This window comes from Bos taurus, chromosome 17 (assembly GCF_002263795.3).
Source record: "Bos taurus isolate L1 Dominette 01449 registration number 42190680 breed Hereford chromosome 17, ARS-UCD2.0, whole genome shotgun sequence".
Lineage (NCBI taxonomy): Eukaryota > Metazoa > Chordata > Mammalia > Artiodactyla > Bovidae > Bos > Bos taurus.
This window is the reverse complement of record NC_037344.1, coordinates 19,511,886-19,537,096: the sequence shown is the minus strand read 5'-3', so window position 1 is coordinate 19,537,096 and position 25,211 is coordinate 19,511,886.

Sequence of the window (25,211 nt, the reverse complement as noted above, 5' to 3'; positions counted from 1 at the left end):
CAGATCAATCTGGGCTAAAAATTTAGTTCTGTATGTGTTAATTAGAAGTGATATTATTGGAGTTTTGAAGAGTGAGACTGCACCACAGTTTAACTCAAAATGTCTCTTCAAGGAGGAGTCATGTAAAACAGAAAGAGCACTGAGGCAGGAGTCGGCTGACAGAACTCTATCTTGACTGACTGTGTCCTTTTAAATGAATTTCTTTAATTTTTGAGGTCTCAGTGTGCTCATCTACAAAATGAAACAAGTTGAATTCCCAAATTTTCTATGTATGTCAGGGTGAAACTTTTTAAGTAGCTTGTTGGCTTTCATCTAGAAAACCAACAAATGTGAGATAACCAAAATGGAGGTCTTTAAATTTTAATAATTATTTAATAACAAAAATTGAAATAAAAATGTGATGAAGGGGGCATCTTATTTGATTTCTTCCCCAGGGCCTTGTCTTTCATCATCATTTTTCTTCCTCATTTTTATGCTGTTAGTATCACGGGAGAGCATGTGTGTGCACATCTGATCCCATTTTGACTACCTAGAGGGCTTAGTTTCTTGGATTTCCCATGAGATTCAATTTGCCTGCCTGCACCAGCTCTTTTGTGATTTTTAGTAACTGTTCTCTAATCTCCAATATCACCCACCCTTCCAGAACATCACTTCCTCATCAAGGCCCCACATTTGTCTATAGTCTAATTTTTTTTCCACAAAGTCTAATAAATCTTTTATTCCCATGAACTTAGACTGGCTCTGTTCTCCTAACTGAAAGCTGATGGGTACAACGGCATGACATACCACGCTGACCACCAATCAAGTCTCTGACTTGTTTGTACATGTTGAGTCTCTATCTTCAAATCTCTTTGTCCTCAAGAAGATACCCCAAGGGAAAAGGACAATGAACTTCCCTGACAATGTGATACATCCAAAATCACTGCATATTATACATCTATTTTTTTAATTGGAGAATAACTAGTTCACAATATTGTGGTGGTATCTGCCATAAATCAATATGAATCAGTCCTATTTATATGTATAAAAAATACATATTATATATGTGTGTGTATGTATGTGTGTGTATATATATATATATATAGAGAGAGAGAGAGAGAGAGACTCTCCGACCATTTCACCACTCCAGGTCATCACAGAGCACCAGGCTGGGCTCCCTGTGTTATACACCTTTTTTTCACCACGTGGAACATGAGGTCTTAAGGGCTGCTTCTTGCTGAAAGAACTTCCCTGCCTATTCTGTGGGTATAAGAAGACAATTAGTATGAAACAGAAATCTTTCTGGGCAGTTCTCTTTTTTAGTATCATCTAAAACTGTGGAAAATTCTTTTAAGAGATGGGAATACCAGACCACCTGATCTGCCTCTTGAGAAACCTGTATGCAGGTCAGGAATCAACAGTTAGAACTGGACATGGAACAACAGACTGGTTCCAAATAGGAAAAGGAGTACATCAAGGCTGTATATTGTCACCCTGCTTATTTAACTTCTATGCAGAGTTCATCATGAGAAACGCTGGGCTGGAAGAAGCACAAGCTGGAATCAAGATTGCTGGGAGAAATATCAATAACCTCAGATATGCAGATGACACCACCCTTATGGCAGAAAGTGAAGAGGAACTAAAAAGCCTCTTGATGGAAATGAAAGTGGAGAGTGAAAAAGTTGGCTTAAAGCTCAACATTCAGAAAACGAAGATCATGGCATCCGGTCCCATCACTTCATGGGAAATAGATGGGGAAACAGTGTCAGACTTTATTTTGGGGGGCTCCAAAATCACTGCAGATGGTGACTGCAGCCATGAAATTAAAAGACGCTTACTCCTTGGAAGGAAAGTTATGACCAACCTAGATAGCATATTCAAAAGCAGAGACATTACTTTGCCAACAAAGATCCATCTGGTCAAGGCTATGGTTTTTCCAGTGGTCACGTACGGATGTGAGAGTTGGACAGTGAAGAAAACTGAGTGCCAAAGAATTGATGCTTTTGAACTGTGGTGTTGGAGAAGACTCTTGAAAGTCCCTTGGACTGCAAGGAGATCCAACCAGTCCATTCTAAAGGAGACCAGTCCTGGGTGTTCATTGGAAGGACTGACCCTGAAGCTGAAACTCCAATACTTTGGCTATCTCATGCGAAGAGTTGACTTGTTGGAAAAGACTCTGATGCTGGGAGGGATTGGGGGCAGAAAGAGGGGACCACAGAGGATGAGATGGCTGGATGGCATCACTGACTCAATGGATGTGAGTCTGAGTGAACTCTGGGAGTTGGTGATGGACAGGGAGGCCTGGCATGCTGCAGTTTATGGGGTCGCAAAGAGTCAGACACGACTGAGTGACTGAACTGAACTGAACTGAAAACTGTTCCTGAAGGTAAGAGACAGGAAACTAATTATCAGGTGGAACTCATGTCACTGTCCCCAAGACCTTTACACATTTTAAAATCTATGCTTTGTCTCCTAATAAAAATTAGAGTGAACTGCAGAAAATAGGAAAATGAAAACCTGATATGAAGGATGTATTTAGTTAATGAAAGTCAGTATCAGATGTAAAACATACTAAAAAATAAAAGCAAAACTATTTTATTGACAAATAGATTTCAAGTTGTTCAATGACACAGAAACGTAATCACTAGTCCAAGTGAAGGAAAGTATGACCTTCACTACTTTAAAAGGCACTCTGTCTTCTTTGTCCTATTGTTTTTCCAGTCCATTTCTAAGTGGCAATGCCCTATCAAATGCTCAAATGCGAAAACTTGAGTTCACATAATTGTCAGCACTTATCTGAACTCTTTTTTATTCCATCTTACATTTCTAAATCATGTTTATTTCATAAAGTTAAACTCAAGCCAGATGAAATCCCTTGACAAAAGAATCGAACAAGTCCAAATTGATCTCTTAAGTGGATCAATAGAAACTTAACTGAAATGGATTGGGGATTTTATCAAACTTGATGTAGTAGAACACTAATAAGATCACTTCCAATTCACACATATAGAACGAAATTTTCAGCACAAATTGATCTTATTGCTAAGGATGAATGGTCACCTTTAATAATGGACTAAGGTGGTAAAGAATTCTCTTTTTATTCAAAAATCTTTTTTTTTTCTTTTAAACTATTGGAGATTGTCTTAACTTTTTCTCTTACATTGAACTTTACTCACTTTTTACATGATCAGGTTTGAGGTTTAGGATTGTTTTAATTTTCATAATTTGACCTGGATTTTTAAACTCAGAAATATCTTCTGATGTGTTCTCAAAGGAGAATTTTGTAACAGCCAGAAAATCCATGATGATACAAATGTATTGCTCCAATAAACCATAACATTCCTACAAGCTGTTTGTAAAACAGTGCAAATAATAGTTAGTAAAGCTGTCAGTATGACAGAGGATTGTACATTTGAAGTGCTAGGTTTGTCTATTTGTGACTATTAATGTGATAATCAGGTATGTTTCTTATATCTGTTACATGCTAGAATTTATTAATATTATTCATAAAATGTATGCATGAAAATTTGATGATCAATCTTCTAGGTGGTTTCGGTAAAGACAATATAGTGAAGAATAAAGGCCAAAGACTTTATCTCTTTAAAAAACCCTAATCTACCTCCAATCCATTTGTTTGTTTGTTTTCATTTTATTTTATTTTTTAACTTTACAATATTGTATTGGTTTTGCCATATATCAAAATGAATCCACCACAGGTATACATGTGTTCCCCATCCTGAACCCTCCTCCCTCCTCCCTCCCCATACCATCTTTCTGGGTCGTCCCAGTGCACCAGCCCCAAGCATCCAGTATTGTGCATCGAACAATCCATTTGAAATATCAGAAGATTTATCCATCCTAAAATCCATCTCTTCATGTCTACATGCAGAGACTGGCCTCTGCAATGGTGTCAAATGTTGGTTCAGATTGCTCCCAGCAATTTTTGCTGCTCTTCAGCAAAAACAAAGAGAACTGCTATGAAACGTTCAGATACTTGGAGATTTTACTGGACACTTTGCCAGTGAATGCATGTGGACATAACTTTTCCAGAATGTTTCTTCCTCCATCTCATATTAGTTAAATAGATCCAAAAGAAGAAAACGTCTCTATACCCAAGAAAATGTTCAAACATTCATGTAAAACTTTGTATCCTGTTCTTGCACTCACTTCTGCCTACTGGTGGGTGTGCTCTGAATTATAAATTCTTAACTGTATTTGCAAACATTTAAGGCATGCTGCAGTCCACGGGGTCGCAAAGAGTCAGATACAACTGAGCAACTAAACTGAACTGAAACATATTTGTGCTTCAGTAAGGAAATACTAGGCTTCCCTGGTGGCTCAGACAGTAAAGAATCCATCTGCAATGCGGGAGACCTGGGTTCAATCCCTGGGTTGGGAAGATCTGCTGGAGGAAGGCATGGCAACCCACTCTAGTATACTTGCCTGAAGAATACCCATGGAGAGAGGAAGCTGGCGGGTTATAGTCCACTGGGTCGCAAAGAGTCAGAAACAACTGAGCGACTAAGCACAATACAAGTAAATAATAAGATAGGTAATATGGTGTACTCTGCTTTTATGTTCTTAAACCTAGAAGGGCTTCCCTAGTGACTCAGATGGTAAAGAATCTGCCTGCAATTCAGGAGCCCTGGGTTCGATCTCTGAGTTGGGAAGATCCCCTGGAAAAGGGAATGGCAATCCACTCCAGTATTCTTGCCTGAGAAATCCCATGGAGAAAGGACCCTGGCAGGCTACAGTCCACAGATGGTTTAGATGGAGAAAATCCACCCAAAACATTCTTGATCTTTTTGGGGCAGGATAACTCAGAAGAGTTTTATATTGGAGTATGGGTCTAAATATGGAGTTCTATATATGGAATTATATGAATTACCATATAAGAATTATATATTATATGGGTAAGACTAGCGATCTCTTTAAGAAAATTAGAGACCCAAAGGGAACATTTCATGCAAAGAAGGGCACAATAAAGGACAGAAATGGTATGGACCTAACAGAAGCAGAAGATATTAAGAAGAGGTGGCAAGAATACACAGAAGAATACACAAAAAAGATCTTAATGACTCAGATAATCATGATGGTGTGGTCATGCACCTAGAGCCAGACTTCCTAGAGTGTGAAGTCAAGTGGGCCTTAGGGAACATCACTGCGAATAAAGCTAGTGGAGGTGATGGAATTTTCAGTTGAGCTATTTCAAATCCCAAAAATGATGCTGTTAAAGTGCTGCACTCAATATGCCAGCAAATTTGGAAAACTCAGCAGTGGCCACAGGACTGGAAAAGGTCCATTTTCACTCCAATCCCAAAGAAAGGCAATGCCAAAGAATGTTCAAACTACTACATAATTGCACTCATCTCACATGCTAGCAAGTCAATGCTCAAAATTCTCCAAGCCAGGCTTCAACAGTACATGAACTAAAACTCCCAGATGTTCAAGCTGGATTTAGAAAAGGCAGAGGAACAAGAGATCAAATTGCCAACATCTCTTGGATCATAGAAAAATCAAGAGAATTCCAGGAAATCATCTACTTCTGCTTCATTGACTATGCTAAAGTCTGACTGTGTGGATTACAACAAATTGTGGAAAATTCTTCAAGACAGGGGACTATAAGACCACCTTACACTACCATATGTAAAATAGATAGCCAATGGAAATTTGCTGTATGACTCAAGGGAACTCAAGCTGGGGTGCTGTAACAACCTAGAGGGGTGGGAAAAGTTGGGAAGTGGGACAGAGGTTCAAAAGGAAGGGACATTTGTACACCTGTGGTTAATTCATGTTGATGTATGGCAGAAATCAGACCGGTATTGTAAAGCAATTATCTTTTAACTAAAAATAGATAAATTTTTAAAAAAGAAAAAAAATACCACCTTACCTGCCTCCTGAGAAATCTGTATGCAAGTCAAGAAGCAATACTTAGAATCTGACATGGAACAACTAACTGGTTCCAAATTGAGAAAGGAAGATGTTAAGGTGAATACTGTCACCCTGCTTATTTAACTTATATGCAGAGTACATCATGTGAAATGCCAGACTGGATGAAGCACAAGCTGGAATCAAGATTGTTGGGAGAAATATCAATAACCTCAGATACACAGATGACAGCATCTTTATGGCAGAATGCAAACAGGAACTAAAGAACCTCTTGATGAAAGTGAAAGAGGGGAGTGAAAAAGCTGACTTAAAACTCAACATTCAAAAAAATTAAGCTCATGGCAACTAGTCCCATCATGGCAAATAGATGGGGAAACAATGGAAACAGTGACAGACTTTATTGGTGGGGGCTCCAAAATCACTGCAGATGGTGGCTGCAGCCATGTAATTAAAAGACACTTGCTCCTTGGAAGAAAAGCTATGACCAAATTAGATAGCATATTCAAAAGCAGAGACATTACTGCACTGACAAATGTCCTTACAATCAAAGCTTAGGAATTTCCAGTAGTCTGTATGGATGTGAGAAGTGGACCTTTAATACAGCTGAGCATGGAAGAATTGATACTTTTCAACTGTGGTGTTGGAGAAGACTCTTGAGAATCCCTTGGACAACAAGGAGATTATACCAGTTGATCCTAAAGGAAATCAGTCCTGAATATTCATTGGAACAACTGATGCTGAAGCTCCAGTATTTTGGCCACCTGATGCAAACAACTGATGCATTGGAAAAGATCCTGATGCTGGGAAAGATTGAAGGCAGGAGGAGAAGGGAAAGACAGAGGATGAGATGGTTGGATGGCATCATCAACCCAATAGACATGAGTTTGAGCAAGCTCCGGGAGTTGGTGATGGAGAAGGAAGCATTGCATGCTGCAGTCCATGGGGTCACAAAGAGTTGGACACAACTGAGCAACTGAACTGATATATGGAATATGGAAATATCCCCTGGAGGAGGGCATGGGAACCCACTCCAGTATTCTTGCCTGGAGAATCCCCATGGACAGAGGAGCCTTGCAGGCTATAATCCATAGAGTCATAAAGAGTCAGAGATGACTGAAGCAACTTAGCACATGGGTCTAAAGCCCTAGAAACTTCTGCAGTGTCTTTTCCCCCCGCCATGGGATGCCTTCTCTGTTCAGCATTGCCCAAAAGCTTGTCTGCATACATACACACACATATACACACAAAGACATAAATGCTGATTTGTCTAATGTAGATTTAGATATGTGTTTCTAAAAGTAATACTGCCATAAGGAGGGTCACACACATCTTTTTAACACTGGGGAAAGTAATTAATATAAAAAACGAACAAGATATTATAAATACTGTCAAGTGACATGCAATTACCACTGACTTCCCTGAAGTCAGTCTCTCCTGTGTGTGTGTGTTTGTGGGTGTGCATGCATACACACATGTGCTTAATAGTTGAGTTCTGTCCAACTCTTTGAGACCCCTTGGACTATCCCCATCAGGCTCCTCTGTCCATGGAATTCTCCAGGCAATAATACTGGAGTGGGTTGTCATTTCCTATTCCAGGGGATAATCTGGACCCAGGGATTGAACTTGCATCCCCTGTATGGGCAGGCAGATTTTTTTTTTTACTACTGTGCCACCTAGTTCAGTTCAGTTGCTCAGTCATGTCCAACTCTTTGTGACCCCATGGACTGTGCCATGCCAGGCCTCCCAGTCCATCAACAACTCCTGGAGCTTACTCAAATTCATATCCATTGAGTTGGTGATGCCATCCAACCATCTCATCCTCTGTCATCCCCTTCTCCTCCTGCCTTCAATCTTTCCAAGCATCAGGGTCTTTTTTAATGAGTCAGTTCTTTGCATCAGGTGGCTAAAGTATTGGAGTTTCAGCTTTAACATCAGGCCTTCCAAAGAATATTCAGGACTGATTTCCTTTAGGATGGGCTAATTGGATCTCCTTGCAGTCCAAAGGACTCTCAAGAGTCTTCTCCAACACCACAGTTCAAAAGCATCAATTCTTCAGTGCTCAACTTTCTTTATAATCCAACTCTCACATCCATAGCTTTGACTAGACGGACCTTTGCTGGCAAAGTAATGTCTCTGCCCTTTCATAAGCTGTCTAGGTTGGTCATAACTTTTCTTCCGAGGAGCAAGCGTCTTTTAATTTCATGGCTGCAGTGACTTTCTGCAGTGATTTTGGAGCCCACAAAAATAAAGTCTGTCACTATTTCCACTGTTTCTCCATCTATTTGCAATGAAGTAATGGGCCAGATACCATGATCTCAGTTTTCTGAATGTTGAGTTTTAAGCCAACTTTTTCACTCTCCTCTTTCACTTTCATCAAGAGGCTCTTTAGTTCTTCTTCACTTTCTGGCATAGTGTGGTGTCATCTGCATATCTGAGGTTATTGATATTTCTCCCGGCAATCTTGATTCCAGCTTGTGCTTCATCCAGCCCAGTGTTTCTCATGATGTACTCTGCATATTAGTTAAATAAGCAAGGTGACAATATACAGCCTTGACGTACTCCTTTTCCTATTTGGAACCTTTCTGTTGTTCCATGTCCAGTTCTAACTTTTGCTTGCTGACCTGCATACAGATTTCTCTAGAGGGATGTCAGATGGTCTGGTATTCCCATGTCTTTCAGAATTTTCCACAGTTTCTTGCGATCCACACAGTCAAAGGCTTTGGCATAGTCAATAAAGCAGAAATGTTTTTCTGGAACTCTCTTGCTTTTTCGATGATCAAGCAGAAGTTGACAATTTGATCTCTTGTTCCTCTGCCTTTTCTAAATCCAGTTTGAACACCTGGAATTTCATGGTTCACATATTGCTGGAGCTTGGCTTGGAGAACTTTGAGCATTACTTTACCCGCATGTGAGATGAGTGCAATTGTGCGGTAGTTTGAACTTTCTTTGGCATTGCCTCTCTTTGGGATTGGAATGAAAACTGACCTTTTCCATTCCTGTGGCCACTGCTGAGTCTTCCAAATTTGCTGGCATATTGACTGTAGCACTTTCACAGCATCATCTTTTAGGATTTGACATAGCTCAACTGGAATTCTGTCACTCCCACTAGCTTTGTTCATAGTGATGCTTCCTATGCCCACTTGACTTTGCACCATAGGATGTCTGGCTCTAGGTGAGTGATCACACCATCATGGTTATCTGGGTCATGAAGATCTTTCTTGTACAGTTCTGTGTATTCTTGCCACCTCTTCTTAATATCTTCTGCTTCTATTAGGTCCATACCATTTCTGTCCTTTATCGAGTCCATCTTTGCATGAAATGTTCCCTTGGTATCTCTAATTTTCTTGAAGAGATCTCTAGTCTTTCCCACACTATTTTTTTCCTCTATTTCTTTGCACTGATCACTAAGGAAGGCTTTTTTATCTCTCCTTGCTATTCTTTGGAACTATGCATTCAAATGGGTATATCTTTCCTTTTCTCCCTTGCTTTTCACTTCTCTTATTTTCACAGCTATTTGTAAGGCCTCCTCAGACAGCCATTTTGCTTTTTTGCATCTTTTTCTTGGGGATGGTCTTGATCCCTGCCTCCTGTACACTCTTTAATTAAAATGTTTTGGAAAATAAGTTCATTGTATTTTTTCTAAATGTAAAAGCAATAATGTGCTTATTATAAAATAAATGTTTGGAAAATATAGAAAACTAAGACAAAATTAAAGATATAAAAACTCATTTAATACCACAAATCAGAGGAAAATCACTACATTTTAGCGAGAAACTAGTCTGGGCTTAAGCTGAAAAGTTCTGGAGCTAAAGTGTTGAACTGGAAATGTCTTTCTGTTTCTATACCAAATCCCAAATAGTGGTCACATGTTTCAAATATTCAATGGAAGGAAAGACCACCATTGCAGAAAGAAGCAGAAAGAAAAATGTTTAGGATATTCACAGAGAATAGTTACTTTATTTTTTTACTAAAAGCTAACTAGTTCCATCCCCATTCCACTCACTCGTCTTACCTGATTATATCAGAAATAATTCAAAAGGGAGAGAGAGTAAATATGCATGATCTGACAACTATGAGAGAGAGGATGCTCCAGGCTACTGGCAGCACCAGCGCACTCCATCTCAGCACAGAGAAAGCCCCTATCCATTTTCAGCTGGAAGATAACGTCTCTGACTTTGAGCAACTCATCTCCTTAAGGCCCACTGAGTGGAATATTCCTACCTCTTCTCAAATAAAGAGTCAGAATGTTGTGAGAGGAAACAATGTTTGAACTCCTTGAGAGTCCAGAACCATAGCACAAGATACGACATGAGTATGGGTAACTAACAGGGAGTGGCGACAATTAATTAACGTGAAATAGTGCACTTCCCATGTGGCTCATCGGTAAAGAATCCATCCGCCAATGCAGGCGATGCGGGTTTGATCCCTGGGTTGGGAATATCCCCTGGAGAAGGGAAAGGCAACCCCCTCCAGTATTCTTACCTGGAGAATTCCACGGACAGAGGAGCCTGGCTAGGCTACAGTCCATGGAATAGCAGAAGTGTCGGACATGCCTCAGTGACTTCACCACCACCACTACAAAGTGGCCAAGTTATTTAGTGTGAGACAGTGGAGGCAATGAGAGCTGAGGGTCACCTGCTGTGAGGTCCAATGTTATTCCTTCCCTTCCTTTAGTGCCCCTCTTGGGGGGATGCTTCTATGTCCCCACTCTGCTGAACCTGAACTTCCTCTGGCCAAACAAACATGTGTGAAGTGCTGTGAGCTAATGAGGTGCAGAGCTTTTAAGAGCCTATGAGTGGTTTGCCATGCCTCTTTACTCATTCCAGATAGCTATGGTTCCATCACCTTAAGTTCTAAGGGAAATAAAAGGAACAGATAACTAATTTCTCAGGCAGGATATAGCATGAGAAAAATAAACATGACAGTTATAAGTTAATAGGATTTATGTGTTATTTTATGAATAATAACCTATTCTGATGGATATATGCCAAGTACCAAAGATTTCACCTCCAAGATGAGATGTAATAGATGACACCAACAAGAAGGAGCAGAGCAAACACAGCTGTGAGAACTGCAAAAGAGATTTGTTTGTTTGTTTTTTAATATAAGAGTGAAAGGGAAATTTCTGGAAGCTGCATACACTCAATTTTTCCCCCACGTATTTGATTTTGAGTCATGTTGATTTTACTCAATGTAATACTGTGAACATTTCTCATGTTTTGAACATTTGGGGAAAGCAACATTTTTAATGCTTATCTATCTCACTTATTTACTTATTGCACCACTGACATTTATCTCCTATAATATGCCATTTCAATACTATAAAAACATCATTATCTTGATACTCAAATTTTGAATATACAATTTTATAACCTTAGTTGACTATGGATTTTACTTATTTAATATCTTTTTTGTACTATCTCTTGTATTAGATTATAGCTCCTTATATGTACATTTTATGTTTATTATTTTCTCTTAATTTCCCTTGATACTTATCCCAGTAAATTACATAGAGCTAATACATATAGTCATTATAACTTGCCAACTAACCAAATAGTGCCATGAACATGCTTTTCTCCGACTCTTATAGAGATAACTAACAGGATGGTGGGATGTTAACGATAGCTTATGTATGGGTGATGTAACAGCATAAACTTTCATATTTACTTATAGGAAGGCTGATTCTGATTTTATTATATTCTACTTTTGATATAGATGGTCAGGTTCTCATTAAAGTTCCTTAGACAATTTAAGAAAAATAGCAAAAGCCAATACTTAATATATCCAAATATCTATTTTACTTCTTATTCAATAATTAAAAGCTATGAAACACAGTAAGATGTTACAAAATCAAGTTCATGACTGATTCAAATGTGAAACAGATAAGTATGTGAATGAAAGAAAAACTAAAGTCTTTACAATTAATCATCTGTAGATGATAAACATTCATGCAGACAATTTAGATAACCCAGAAGGGAGAGAAGGAAAAGAACTAAGCTTCACTCAAATTATCATGTATGCTATACAATTAGATTCTAAATTCACCAAATGTAATGTATTGATAAGCTACAGTAGGGTGATAGTTGAGAATGATAGCCAAAATTCTGACTTGAGCAGCAAGGTGATACCATTCTCTAAGAGGGGGAAATATAGGTTGAGGGGCTGAGTTGAAGAGCAAAATTCTCAAATAATCATGGACATGTGGAAAAATGTGAGACCAGGGTGTCTAATGTGTATATACACACAATTATCCACTTGTCAGATTGGTGGCAATTTCCTATACTTATAAACCTGGTTGGCACAGTATCTAATCCTATTCATTAGCTATTAATAGTTGTGTCCTGTGATTTAAACTTACAAGAGGACAGAAAAGCAGTGGAAAAATAGCAAAGTGTTTTACTAAGGCAGTAAAGTAGAAATAAATGCTTACACAATAATATGCTTTAACTCATTTGGAGTAAGTGTTGGTCATTAAATATAGTCAAAACAGTTACCATGCTGTGAATTACAGGGTCTTAAACATTCCTTTCACTGATACTTGACTTGTTAAAGGATAATGGTGGGTGGAGAGAGGAGTATCACAATAAATAATTGAAGACAAATTCTAGGCCTGTCAGCAATGATTTCTTATGTATTATTTTCATTTAAACAGTGAAAGAAATGACGAAGGCATAAATAGAATGAAAGCCAACTTAATAAAGTCTCTCTTTCACAGTTCAGCAACGCTGAATCTAAACCAGTTTTCAGGCAGGGCAATTTTGGCACTAGAATCAGATCTCATGACTGGTTTTCTGGGATCAAAACTGAGATGCACTTCTAGCATTGTCTTTATTAGAATGAGCCAAAATGGTTAATATCTTCATATCATCTAACTTTTTGCATTTTTTCAAATTGATGGTGTCTGCAATATCCTTTTAAATTTACAAGATTTATACTGTAGGTAGAGATGGGCTTCTCTGGTGGCTCAGATGATAAAGAATCTGCCTGTAATATAGGAGACCCAGGTTCAATCCCTGAGTTGGGAAGATCCCCTGGAGAAGGTAATAGCAAACCACTTCAGTAGTCTTGCCTGGAGAATCCCATGGACAGAAAAGCCTGGCGGGTTACAGTCCATAGTATTGCAAAGAGAAGGACATGACTGAGCGACCAATACCACCACCAGAGATGTGCTGCAGATTAGTGAATACTAAGTTGTTTCAGAGTTTTGCGAGCAGCAGTAAATCTACATGAAGAAACACTACAGACTTTCAAAAGCTAATGGGTCTCCAGTACAAGTCAGTCTACTTTTAGCTTCTAAGAGTGTCTATCTGAACTGCCACTGATCCAAATTTACATCATCACTACAAAATCAAAGCAAGTCACAGTCGTAAAGAACAATCCTATGGACACCAAGTGGGAAAAGGGGGGTGGGGGGTGGGGATGAATTGAGAAATTGAGATTGACACATATATACTATTGATAATGTGTATAAAATAGGTAACTAATGGGAACCTACTATATAACACAGGGAACTCTATGCAATGCTTTATGGTAACCTAAGTGGGAAGGAAATTCAAAAAAGAGAGGATATATGTACATGTATAGCTGAATGGGGAGAAGGCAATGGCACCCCACTCCAGTACTATTGCCCGGAAAATCCCATGGATGGAGGAGCCTGGTGGGCTGCAGTCCATGGGGTCCCTAAGAGTCAGACACGACTGAGCGACTTCACTTTCACTTTCCACTTTCATGTATTGGAGAAGGAAATGGCAACCCACTCCAGTGTTCTTGCCTGAAGAATCCCATGGACGGAGAAGCCTGGTGGGCTGCAGTCCATGGGGTCGCACAGAGTTGGACATGACTGAAGTGACTTAGCAGCAGCAGCAGCATAGCTGAATGACTTCGTTGTACAGTAGAAACTAACATGCCATTGTAAGAAACTATATTCCAAAGAAATTCCTTTTCAAAAAAAGCAAGTCAAAGATTATACTGTATTGACTTTCCACATACTTATAACTGTCTAGAAACAAACTTTGCTTCAAGAAAGTCAGTTAGTTCTGTATATTAATACATACATTCAACCATTTTATTGAGAAGGTATTTAATGTCAGATATCAGGTCAATACTGATATAATCAAAATATTAAGTGTACCTTCCCCATCTCTCTTTGAGACCTAGAGATATGACCTGAATTGTGATGGCTGATTCATGTGAATGTACGGCAAAACCACCACAATACTGTAATTAGCCTCCAATTAAAATAAAAATAAAATTAAAATAAATAAATAAAATATTGGGAAAGTCAAAGCCTTTCTCACAACTGATGTTTCCAGAGCCCTGTTTTATCTTGAAGCCATTTGCTTCCACACCCATCCATTTGTGAAACTTAGTGCTTCTAATGGAAGGCACACACATGCGGTGGGGGCTCAGTGGTGAAGAATCGCCTCCAATGCAGTAGCCACAGGAGACACAAATTAATCCCTGGGTTGGGAAGACCCTCTGGAGGAGTAAATGGCAACCCTCTCCAGCAGTACTGCCTGCAAAATCCCATAGACAAAAGAGCCTGGTGGGCTAGACAGTCCAAGGGGTCGCAAAGAGGCAGGCACGACTGAAGCAACTGAGCAGGCATTCCCACACATGCACACCTGGCTATTTCTCAAGTTTAATGATGCTGTTAAACAATGTGCTCCTGGGGCCTCCCTGGTGGGTCTGTGGCTGAGTCTCTACACTTTCAATCCAGGGGGCCTGGGTTCAATCCCTGGTCAGGGGATCCCAAGTGCAGCAACTAAGAGTTTGCATGCCACAAAGAAAGATACCTCAAACCACAACTAAGACCAGCCAAACAAATAAATATTTTTAAAAATGTACTCGCGAGTATGAAATTAACATGGCAGAATGTATAGCCTTCTCCCAGCTCTCTAGTTCCCTGTGTCTCTCCACTAAAACTCTCTTCTCTTCCTCCACTCTCCTCCATCTCTCAAGACCTAAAGGGCAGTGTGCTCCGTGTTCAGGCAGATCTTGCTTCAACAGTGTTTGGAAAGAACAGATCCAGGGACAGCCCTTGTTGCAGTCTCTGACCACCCTCCAACCTTTTTTTCCAGCTGGAACCTTTGGAATCAGCCACTCAGCTGTTCTCCGCCACCTTGACCAACCAATTTCTTTTCTTTTCTTTTTTTTTTTAGCTTAAAATTCCTTATTACCTATCATCCACGTGCTCTTGGATTCCTCAACTTATTCCAATGAGGTGGAGGCTATCATCAGACACCGGGTCAATGCGCATCTGCGTGCCTCCTACACTTACCTTTCTCTGGGCTTCTTTTTCGACCTCCACAACGTGGCTCGGGGCCGCTTGGGCCACTTTTTTTCCCCACAAAACCGCGCAGGAGCAGCAAGAGGAGTCAGGCCTCTCTTAAGTGCAAACCAGTGCTGTAGCTGTTCCCTCCCCTTCCTGAACGTGCTGAAGCCTTCTCAAGTCATTGAGTGGCGTGAAACCCAGCCCACTGTGGAAGTCCCCGTGCTCACAGAGAATAACCTGAAACATACCCTTGTGGATCGCACGTCCCAGGTCCTGCCCTTGCAGACCCCTACCTCTGTGACTGCCGGGAGAACCACACACTACGGAGCAGGTGAAACTTATCAAGAAGATGGCGACCAGCTAACCAATCTCTGCAGGCTGGCTGGTTCTCAGGCTCGGCTGGGCGAGGATCTCGTGGAAACTCTCACCTGTAAGAAGGACTAGCAGCTTCCGAGGCCCACCAGTATTTTCGGTGTGGGGGCGGGCCCTTCTGGTGTCAGGGCTTCTATCTGAAGCCCCTGTCTGCAGTCACTAGTTGGATTTTTAACCACCCTGAAGTTGTCTCCCAAGCCTTGGACCAAATAGAAACAATAAAGCTTCTTGCAGCAAAAAATAAAAGACCTAAGCAAATTCTTTTTCCAGATGCATGCCTGATATTTCTGTCTTATTTTATTGAAATGTTCTAAATCAAACACAAGCCTCTCTCTAGAGAGTCTGTTAAGTTGTATGTTCCAGTAAAACCTCTAATTTAAAGAGCAAGGTTGCTGAATATAACTCATTGCAATGAAGGAAATGTTCAATATTCATCTTGTCCATAGAATAGCCATATGTGACTACTAAACATCTTAAGTGTAGCTAGGACAAATAAGGACCTGAAGTTTTATTTAATTTTCATTAACTAATGTTTAAATAACCACATGTAGCTAGAGGCTACTATATGGAACAGCACCACTCTAGAGCAAGTAACTTCTGCCAAGCATTCAAGTACTTACTTAATAATCAGGGTTATATTAGCAACCACGTCAGTAAGTGTATCCTTATAGACCTAATTTTATTCACATTAAATATTTTAAACTCTTAAAAAAAAAAAAACAAGGACTGATTTAATGAATTAGACTCACCTGAATCAGAGTTTCAAACTTTGAAAGTGAAAGTGTTAATCACTCAATTCTGTCTGACTCTCTGTGACCCTGCTAAGTCTCCTCTGTCCATGGAATTCTCTGCGAAGAATACCAGAATGGGCTGCCATTTCCTTCTCCAGGGGACTTTCCCATCCTAGGGACTGAAGCCAGTCTCCAGCATTGCAGGCAGACTTTTACCATCTAAGTCTTTTGATTTTTAAATCAATCTTTGAAACAAGCAAAACAAAGAGGGCTAGAAGCCCTCCTACAGCTTCCCTGGTGTTTTCTCGCCACATCAGAATACCTTCCAGCCCTGATTAACATGAGATCACTAATAATATATGTGCCTACACTACCTACACAGAAGGGATCTATTTTAATTGTAAAATAACTTCATTTTATACCAAATACCATGACATTTCCTGAAAGGTGATGCCCACACATCCGTAGATTTCATTCCCCCAAATTCACCGATTCCCATAAGCAATCATGGACAGACCAGGTGCATCTGCTCACAGCCTTTCATAGATAGAAGACTCTCAAACTGCTAAATACCATTAGTGCATTTCCCAGCAGTTCTGTAATTAGGATGTTTATAAGAAGCCTTCTAGGTCACCTTTGTTCTTTCTTGGAGGCATTTTCCAAGTAAAGGAAGAGAATGGATCAAAGACTTGATGCTTAAACCTTCACTTCCTACTCAAGAAACTGTGTTCACTGAAGCTCTGCTGAATCTTATGTGCATCCAACAGTTAGGCAGCTATGGTGAGCCCACTCCAGTACTCTTGCCTGGAAAATCCCATGGACGGAAGAGCCTGGTAGGCTGCAGTCCATGGGGTCACTTAGAGTCAGACAGGACTGAGCGACTTCACTTTCACTTTTTACTTTCATGCATTGGAGAAGCAAATGGCAATCCACTCCAGTGTTCTTGCCTGGAGAATCCCAGGGATGGGGGAGCCTGGTGGACTGCCGTCTATGGGGTCGCACAGAGTCGGACACAACTGAAGTAAGTGACTTAGCAGCAGCAGCAAGATGTAGTTCTATATTTGGTTCAAGTTCAACAATATTAGGGGAGCCCTGAAAATGAACTCTTACTATCAGCTTCAGGTTACCTATAATATGGAAATCTAGAGTTTTAATGTCTAATATAGAAGCCACTAGACACATGTTGAGTCCTTGAATGTGACTAGTTCAAATTGAAATGTACTGTGAGTACAAAATGCACACCAGTTTTTGCAGAATTAGCATTTAAAAAAGGAATGTGACATATTTCACTGATAGTTTTACATTAATTACATGTTTAAGTGAAAATATTCTGGATATGTTTTGTTAAATAAATTATTAAAACTAATTCCATTATTTATTTTCACTTTTTTAAATGTGACTACAAGAGCATTTTAAATTACCAATGTGGGCTTGTCTTTTGCAATTCACATTATATTTCTATTGGGCACCACTGGCCTAAAATATCCTAATTCAAATATACTTTTTTTGTTGTTAAAATTCAAAGCCTCTTTTTGATCTCTTGAAATTCTAAGATTTTACATTTCCATGGCATTTCTGCCAATACTTCCTCTATACACACTATCTCTGTTTTGCTCTATCCCAGCTCAGCCCAAAATTCATAACCTTTATCAGTTATTGATTTAAATGAAAGGATTTACAAGTACAGAAATGTTATTGACAATTTATGGGCCAGAGTTGTATCTTAAGATCTCCTGCATTCTCTTTGCTTTCTTACTTTTTCTTTTTATTCTTTGTTCATTCTTCCTTTTCCTCTCCTCTCTCCTCAGGAACAAAACAATCTATCTCTCTTTCTCCCACAAAGCAGTTTAGCAGGCATGGTATTTTGTTTAAGCATGCTTTTGAGGTCTGTCTCTTTACCTGAAGACCGGCAAAATTTCTCCCCAGGATAAAGTCTAAGGAATGCTTTTTCTCCTCATCTTTTTATTCTTGCAATACAAAGATGAAAGCCACTGGGGAGATTTTTAAGTGTGTTCATAATCTAGAGGAGGATACAGAGAAGTAAAACAAAAATGAAAATGGAATATGAAAAGAGCCACAATCAAACTTTGCACAAGATGCTTTGAGACTATAGGGAACCAACAACACGAATCGTTAATTAAACAGATTGACAAAAGCAATCACAGCTGCATCATTTTGGCTACATTCACCCTATGCTCTAGCCAAGCAACTATGTGACGTTCATCATTCACTCTATCCCAAATTCTCTACTCAGGAGATTTTCATATTTTAATACAATTCTATAACAAACACCCTCATTTAAATAAAACCCTATGGGAAAAATGTGAGCATATGACTCAAATAAAAGCACAGTCATTTTGATTTTGGTGACAGATGCAGGGTCCCACTTATTCACTCCTTTTTGCTATTGTGAAATAGGTAACCCCTAGAGGGACTTTGAGGAGTACAATGTAAAAACTATTGCTCTGTTGTCTTGGCTCCTGAGATATTCTCTTCAGCAATTTTCTAACAAAACCTTTTTCAGTCAGAATGGAGGGCTTTTCTTCCAAACATCCCTAAAGTCGGCTTCTTGTTGTTCTTCCCACCCTCAATTTCTTCCGATGTGTTTTCTTCCAACATGGCCTCAACTCTGCTGTCTAAAGGCTGAAAACATCCAAATCTAGACTTCCAACACAATTTTCATCCAGGTTTCAGGTTCTGATAGCAACATGTCTGCTAGATAACTAGATATCTCTTGTTGGCTTGAAGTTCCACAGGTACCTGCAGATCTACGTGCTCCACACCTCACATGTGAGTTGACAATTAGCATAACCTGAACAATTCTTCCTCCAGTATACCCCATCCCCATTGATGGCACCTCTGAAAGTCAGCTAAGTTAAACAGCTAGGAGTGTTTCACTTTCTCTTTCACTTATTCCACACCATCTTCATAAATTACTGCTGCTGCTGCTGCTAAGTTGCTTCAGTCATGTCCGACTCTGTGCGACCCCATAGACAGCAGCCTACCAGGCTCCCCCATCCCTGGGATTCTCCAGGCAAGAACACTGGAGTGGCTTGCCATTTCCTTCTCCAATGCATGAAAGTGAAAAGTGAAAGTGAAGTTGCTCAGTCGTGTCTGACTCTTAGCGACCCCATGGACTGCAGCCTACCAGGCTCCTGTGTCCATGGGATTTTCCAGGCAAGAGTACTGGAGTGAGGTGCCATTGCCTTCTCCATCATGAATTACTAAGTCCTCCTAAATATTTTTTCAACTTGTCCCTTGTGGTAGACAGAATAATGACCCATAACATATGTTTCCATCTTTATCCCTCACACCTGTTCATACATGGTAAAAGGAACTTTGTAAAGGGGATTCCGGTAAGGATTTGTGAGATGAGGATAATAATACAGGATAGTATTATCTGGGTGAGTCAATCCCAATGTGAGTCATTATAAGAGGGACACAGGAGGGTCACAGTCAGAGATATGATGACAAAAACAGAAGTCAGAGTGATGCAAGGAAGAGAAAATGAAGCAAGGAATGCAGGAAATCTGGAAAAGGCAAAGAAGCAGATTCTCCCCTAAAGCAACCAGAAGGAACACAGTTTTGCTGATATCTTGATTTTAGCCACTTAAGACCTATTTCAGACTTCTGACCTCCAGAAATTTGCATTGTTTTAAGCCATTTAAATATGTGCATGGGTGCTAAGTTGCTTCAGTCATGTCTGACTCTTTGTGACCCTATGGGCTGTAGCTCACCGGCTCCCCTGTCCATGAGATTCTCCAGGCGAGAATACTAGAGTGGATTGCCATGCCCTCCTCCAGTGGATATTCCTGACCCAGGAATATCTTGCATCTCTTATGTCCCCTGCATTGGTGGGTGGGTTCTTTACCACTAATACCACATGGGAAGCCCCCATTTAAATATGTAGTAATTTATTAGCACCACTGTATTGCAGCAATAGAAAATACACCCCTTTATCTCAGTCTCAATGTCCACAGCTCTGGTTTAGTTCTTGATGTGTCTTGTCTAGAAAACTGTCAGAACCAATTTACTGTGATTCTTCTTACATGCTAGACTCTAGTCTCTACCCACTACGGGGTTTTGTGAAACTTCCCCTTGCTTCGCCCAAGGAATCATATAAAGATTGTTCACCAGTGTTGTATGTCATTCCATGTGACCTCTGCTTACTTCTCCAGCTTTATGCTTTTATACCTCCCACAAACACCACTTGAGGTCCTGTAGTAGAGAAGAACAAACTTGATTCCATACTGGATCTGTTCCTTATTCCTAACTCTAACCCTTGTGTTCTGTTGCCTGTGCTTAGTCATGCTGGTCCAGCTCCTTTTGTAAAAGAATGTTACCTAAAGCCTGAAACTACAGAATGGCCCCATTCTCAAGGCTCTAATCTTTAAAGGAATAACACTTTTCCATTCATATAGAGATAAAAAGTTGCAGACAGAAAATAACATAGGAACCCCATGACCTGACCCATGTAGACAGCTGCAAGAACAAAGGATTCCTGAAATAAGGAGTGTGCAACAACCAGCCACACTCCCTCCCCTTTTTGTATAAAATAAGCCTGAATTCTAACCTAGGTAAAGATGATTCTTTGGAACACTAACCTGCCACCTTCCCGGTCTATTTGCTTTCCAGATAAAGTCGTTCTTCCTTTCCCCAGCAGCTTGTCTTTTGATTTACTGGCCTGTCCCGTGGTGAGAAGCACAAGCTTGGAGCCTAACATGGTCTCTGTGCACTCTGTACAATTTCTTCCTCCATGGCATTACACACATTGCACCCACTAGCTAGAATGCTTTCCACAGTCTCCACCCTCCCATACCCCCTTTGCCTGGGTAACCTTTAACGCCAGGTTGATTCATTACCCCTCCAGGATCTCATCTCTATTCTCTTTAGGTGGGATTTGGTTTTACTCTTAAAGGCTCCCATAAGCCCCCCATGCATGCCTCTATCCAGCCCTTATAACACTGTCTTAAATTTGTTTATGGGTCTCTTTTTCACTGTTAATTAGTTGAGAAAAACAGTACACAACAGTCAACTATGGCACACAGTAGTTGCTTTTCTATGTTGCATAAATTTAATTATTCCATTAAACTACATAATATTGTACATCTATGCAAAGACTAGTTTCTAACAAAGGGATGGAAATAATTTAACAGCAAATTGGAATATTGAGAAACTGTGATAGAAACATATGTCACCAGTGAGAGAAATCTTAACGCATGTTATAAAACATCACAACTCATTCTGTTATTTATAACCTGGAAAATCCATCTAAGATAGGAAATGGTGTATAAAACAACCCAGGGTTGCAATGGTAAATTTCTAGTTTAAAAGTAGAAATTACCTTTGCATTGGTATGATGCAGGTAAGACTCATATTTGCTCAATGAAGGAAAAAGATTTTATAGGATAAGAAGTAATTTTAAATTGATATTCATATTGGAACTCAAATGAAAGTCTCTGGAATGATCTCCCTTTGCCATATTTATCTTATTATATAGCTGAAAGGTTAATAAGCCCGTCTCAAGGCTTCTTTTTGTTGCTTCATTTAGTATGGAGTTAAATTGTGGAGACTATTTTATGATTCATGCGATATTAGTATTTGAAAATTATACTACCTGGAAACTTCAGATGATTAGGTCAAAAATTTGGCCAGGCAAGCTGAGAAGTGAGGAAGTTTGTTCTATGCTTCGTTTTTCTCTGAAACCCAGAAACAGGAATGAATTCCCTGGATAATGAAGCAGAAGATTGCAGTAATCCACAAAGGAAATGGACTTCTCTTGCTAACATGGCAAACTCACCATCTTTATTCTTCTTAATGTTTTACTGTCTTTTATGGATGACAGATGCATAAGTAACTAAAAAATTGATGGTAATTTATAACATGCATTGACATTTCATTGGTACAAACATTTCTATTACAGCTCCTCAGTATCAATTTAATTTCCTGTAAAACAACCCCCTACCACTGGACAAGGAAATGGCAACCCACTCCAGTATTCTTGCCTCAGAAATCCCATGGACAGAGGAGCTTGAGGGGCTACAACCCTTGGGATCCCAAAGAACTGGACACAATTTATGGACTAAACAACATCAATCATTCTAAAAACTGATTTAAATGGAACACATTCTTATTGCATTACTGCAGTTAATTTTTTCAAAACTATTATCTTTTTAAAATACAGGAGAAGGCAATGGCGACCCACTCCAGTACTCTTGCCTGGAAAATCCCATGGACAGAGAAGCCTGGTAGGCTGCAGTCCATGGGGTCGCTAGGAGTCAGACACGACTGAGTGACTTCACTTTCACTTTTCACTTTCATGCATTGGAGAAGGAAATGGCAACCCACTCCAGTGTTCTTGCCTGGAGAATCCCAGGGACGGGGGAGCCTGGTGGGCTGCCGTCTATGGGGTCGCACAGAGTCAAACAGGACGGAAGCGACTCAGCAGTAGCAGCAAGCAGTTTCTCAGTTCATGACCTGTCATCTTGAACATGTGCAATGCCTCTGCTGGTTTTGTGGCTGTTATACTGTTGTTATTATTGTTGATTTCCCCGTTCATCTGCATCTCCATTCTCCTTGCCTTCAAAATTTCCCTCCTAAATGCTTTAACTGTCACGGAAAATTGCTGGCTGGTTTGTGCTCTTCATTATTATGTAGTTCTAGGTATTCTATAAATTTTTTACCCAAGAGTACAGATTTATAGACTTTAAAGCTATACTTTTCTAATTTCTAATTTACCATATTATCATCATAGTCTCCAAGATACTGATTCCTTGAGATTTAGGTGGTTTTCATTGAGTTCTAACAGAAGCTAAATATCTGTGGGTGGTACATGGATGCTCAAAATAATATTTGCTTATTGGTATTAAATACACACATATGTATATACAATTTTATACATCAACATATAATTTATATGTAATTAATTATATAAATATAATTACTATTTTCAAACATTCTATAGCTTCGTGTCTTATGTGTTTGATATAAACAATTTCTGAGGAAGTGTTAAAAACTTCCAATCAAAATTGGCAGTTCATCCAAATCTCCCTGCCATCCTATCCACTGCTCACCCCCACTGCACCCTTACTAATAAAGTTTCTGAAGCCAAGAAACTAAAAGGAACATGGAATTGTTAGTTAGAAGTAGAATCATTTTTACTAGCTATAGGCTCAGGGTAGGATTGCAGAAGTCAAGTCTATAATTTGAGTTAAATTGTTTTACTATTTGCAGGATTTTCCAGTGGTAAGAGAACCCGGCAAATTACACTTACAAACAAAAGAGTAGTTACAAATTAACTACTCTTAACATCTTCCCACAGCTGGATAAGGTATCCTCCAGGTGAATATCAGCACACCCTGTGACCTATGAGTATCCCAAAGAACCAGTAGTACTATCACCAATCCTTTCCATTATCAATCCTTTTACCAATGGAGGTTTCCTGAACTTTTCCTCAGTAAGCAAATTCAATAATTATGAACAGACTAAAAATAAAACATTTGGTGGCTGGAGAATATGAATAATTTTAAAATGTTTTTATTTAAAGACATCTGAAATGTTCCAGACACATACTGTGATTTTGGATGTTTTGGGCTTGATTTCAGCTTGCCTTCATTTTTTTCCTAAGAATACTGCTGCTGCTGAGTCGCTTCCGTCCTGTTTGACTCTGTGCGACCCCATAGACGGCAGCCCACCAGGCTCCCCCGTCCCTGGGATTCTCCAGGCAAGAACACTGGAGTGGCTTGCCATTGCCTTCTCCAATGCATGAAAGTGAAAAATGAAAGTGAAGTCACTCAGTCGTGTCTGACTCTTAGCAACCCCATAGACTGCAGCCCACCAGGCTCCTCCGTCCATGGGATTTTCCAGGCAAGAGTGCTGGAGTGGGGTGCCATTGCCTTCTCCGTCCTAAGAATGAGGACCTCCAAATGTTGTCATCAGGATAAATGAGTTAGTGTATAGTGCTTAAATAGTGCTAAAGGCAGGTAACATGCATTTGTTAAGCGTTAGCTATTTTTATCTTGCTAGTTGCATTTCACTCTTCCTAGTCATTCCAGCTTCTGGATTTATTCATGTTTTACATGAATGTGTCTGTGTATGTGCGGTATGTGTGTGATAGAGAGGAAACATTTTATAGTGAGTGTAGCCTCTGAGAATTCTTCCTCCTCTAAAATATGTACCCATTCAGTTGTGCAGGAACCTGAAAACCATAACTGGATTCTGCTTGGGGTTAAAATTCATTACCTGACTAAAAGATCTGAGAGTTCATCTGAGTTTTTCTCTTGATTGGAAGATGTGCGTAAATTCAGGCACTGGATACAGAAGGACAGTACAGGGGAAAATAGAGGTAGAATAGAGTCACACAGAGATGGAGATAAGGAATGGAGAGAATGTTTCCCAGCTTCCTGGAGCTCTCTGTTCCAGGCCTGGGCCCTCTCTGAGGCCAGACCACATTCCTGACAAATGGTTCTTCAAGGTATGGCTATAACCATACATCCCATTTCCTCTTTTGCTTCATTACTTGAACTGGTTTCTGTTACCTGCATCTAATAAAGTCTAAGTAATATGTCACAACAACCTGGTTAAGGCTGAAAAATGCCCATTAAGGCTGAAAATTGTGTTTTTGATGGATCAGAAGATGAAACAGTAATCACTGTTGGACATCTTTTCTTTAATCACATTCCTGAAACCACAAAGGCTAGAATAGCTGTCAACTTGATCAAAATATGGAAAAAATAGAGAATGACATCAATGGAAGTATTCTGAAACTACAACACACCATGTCGTCATGCAAAATAGACAGCCATCTCAGATCTACAGTCTTACTAGGTGCCCTCTGTCCTTTTCCCACTTAATTCCCTTAATTCCCACTTAATTCCCTTGCTCCATTTCCTACCCATCTCAGGCAAGTTCATTCCATGGGGCTACACTTTTCTCTTTTTACACTCTCTGCAATGGAAATCCACCAA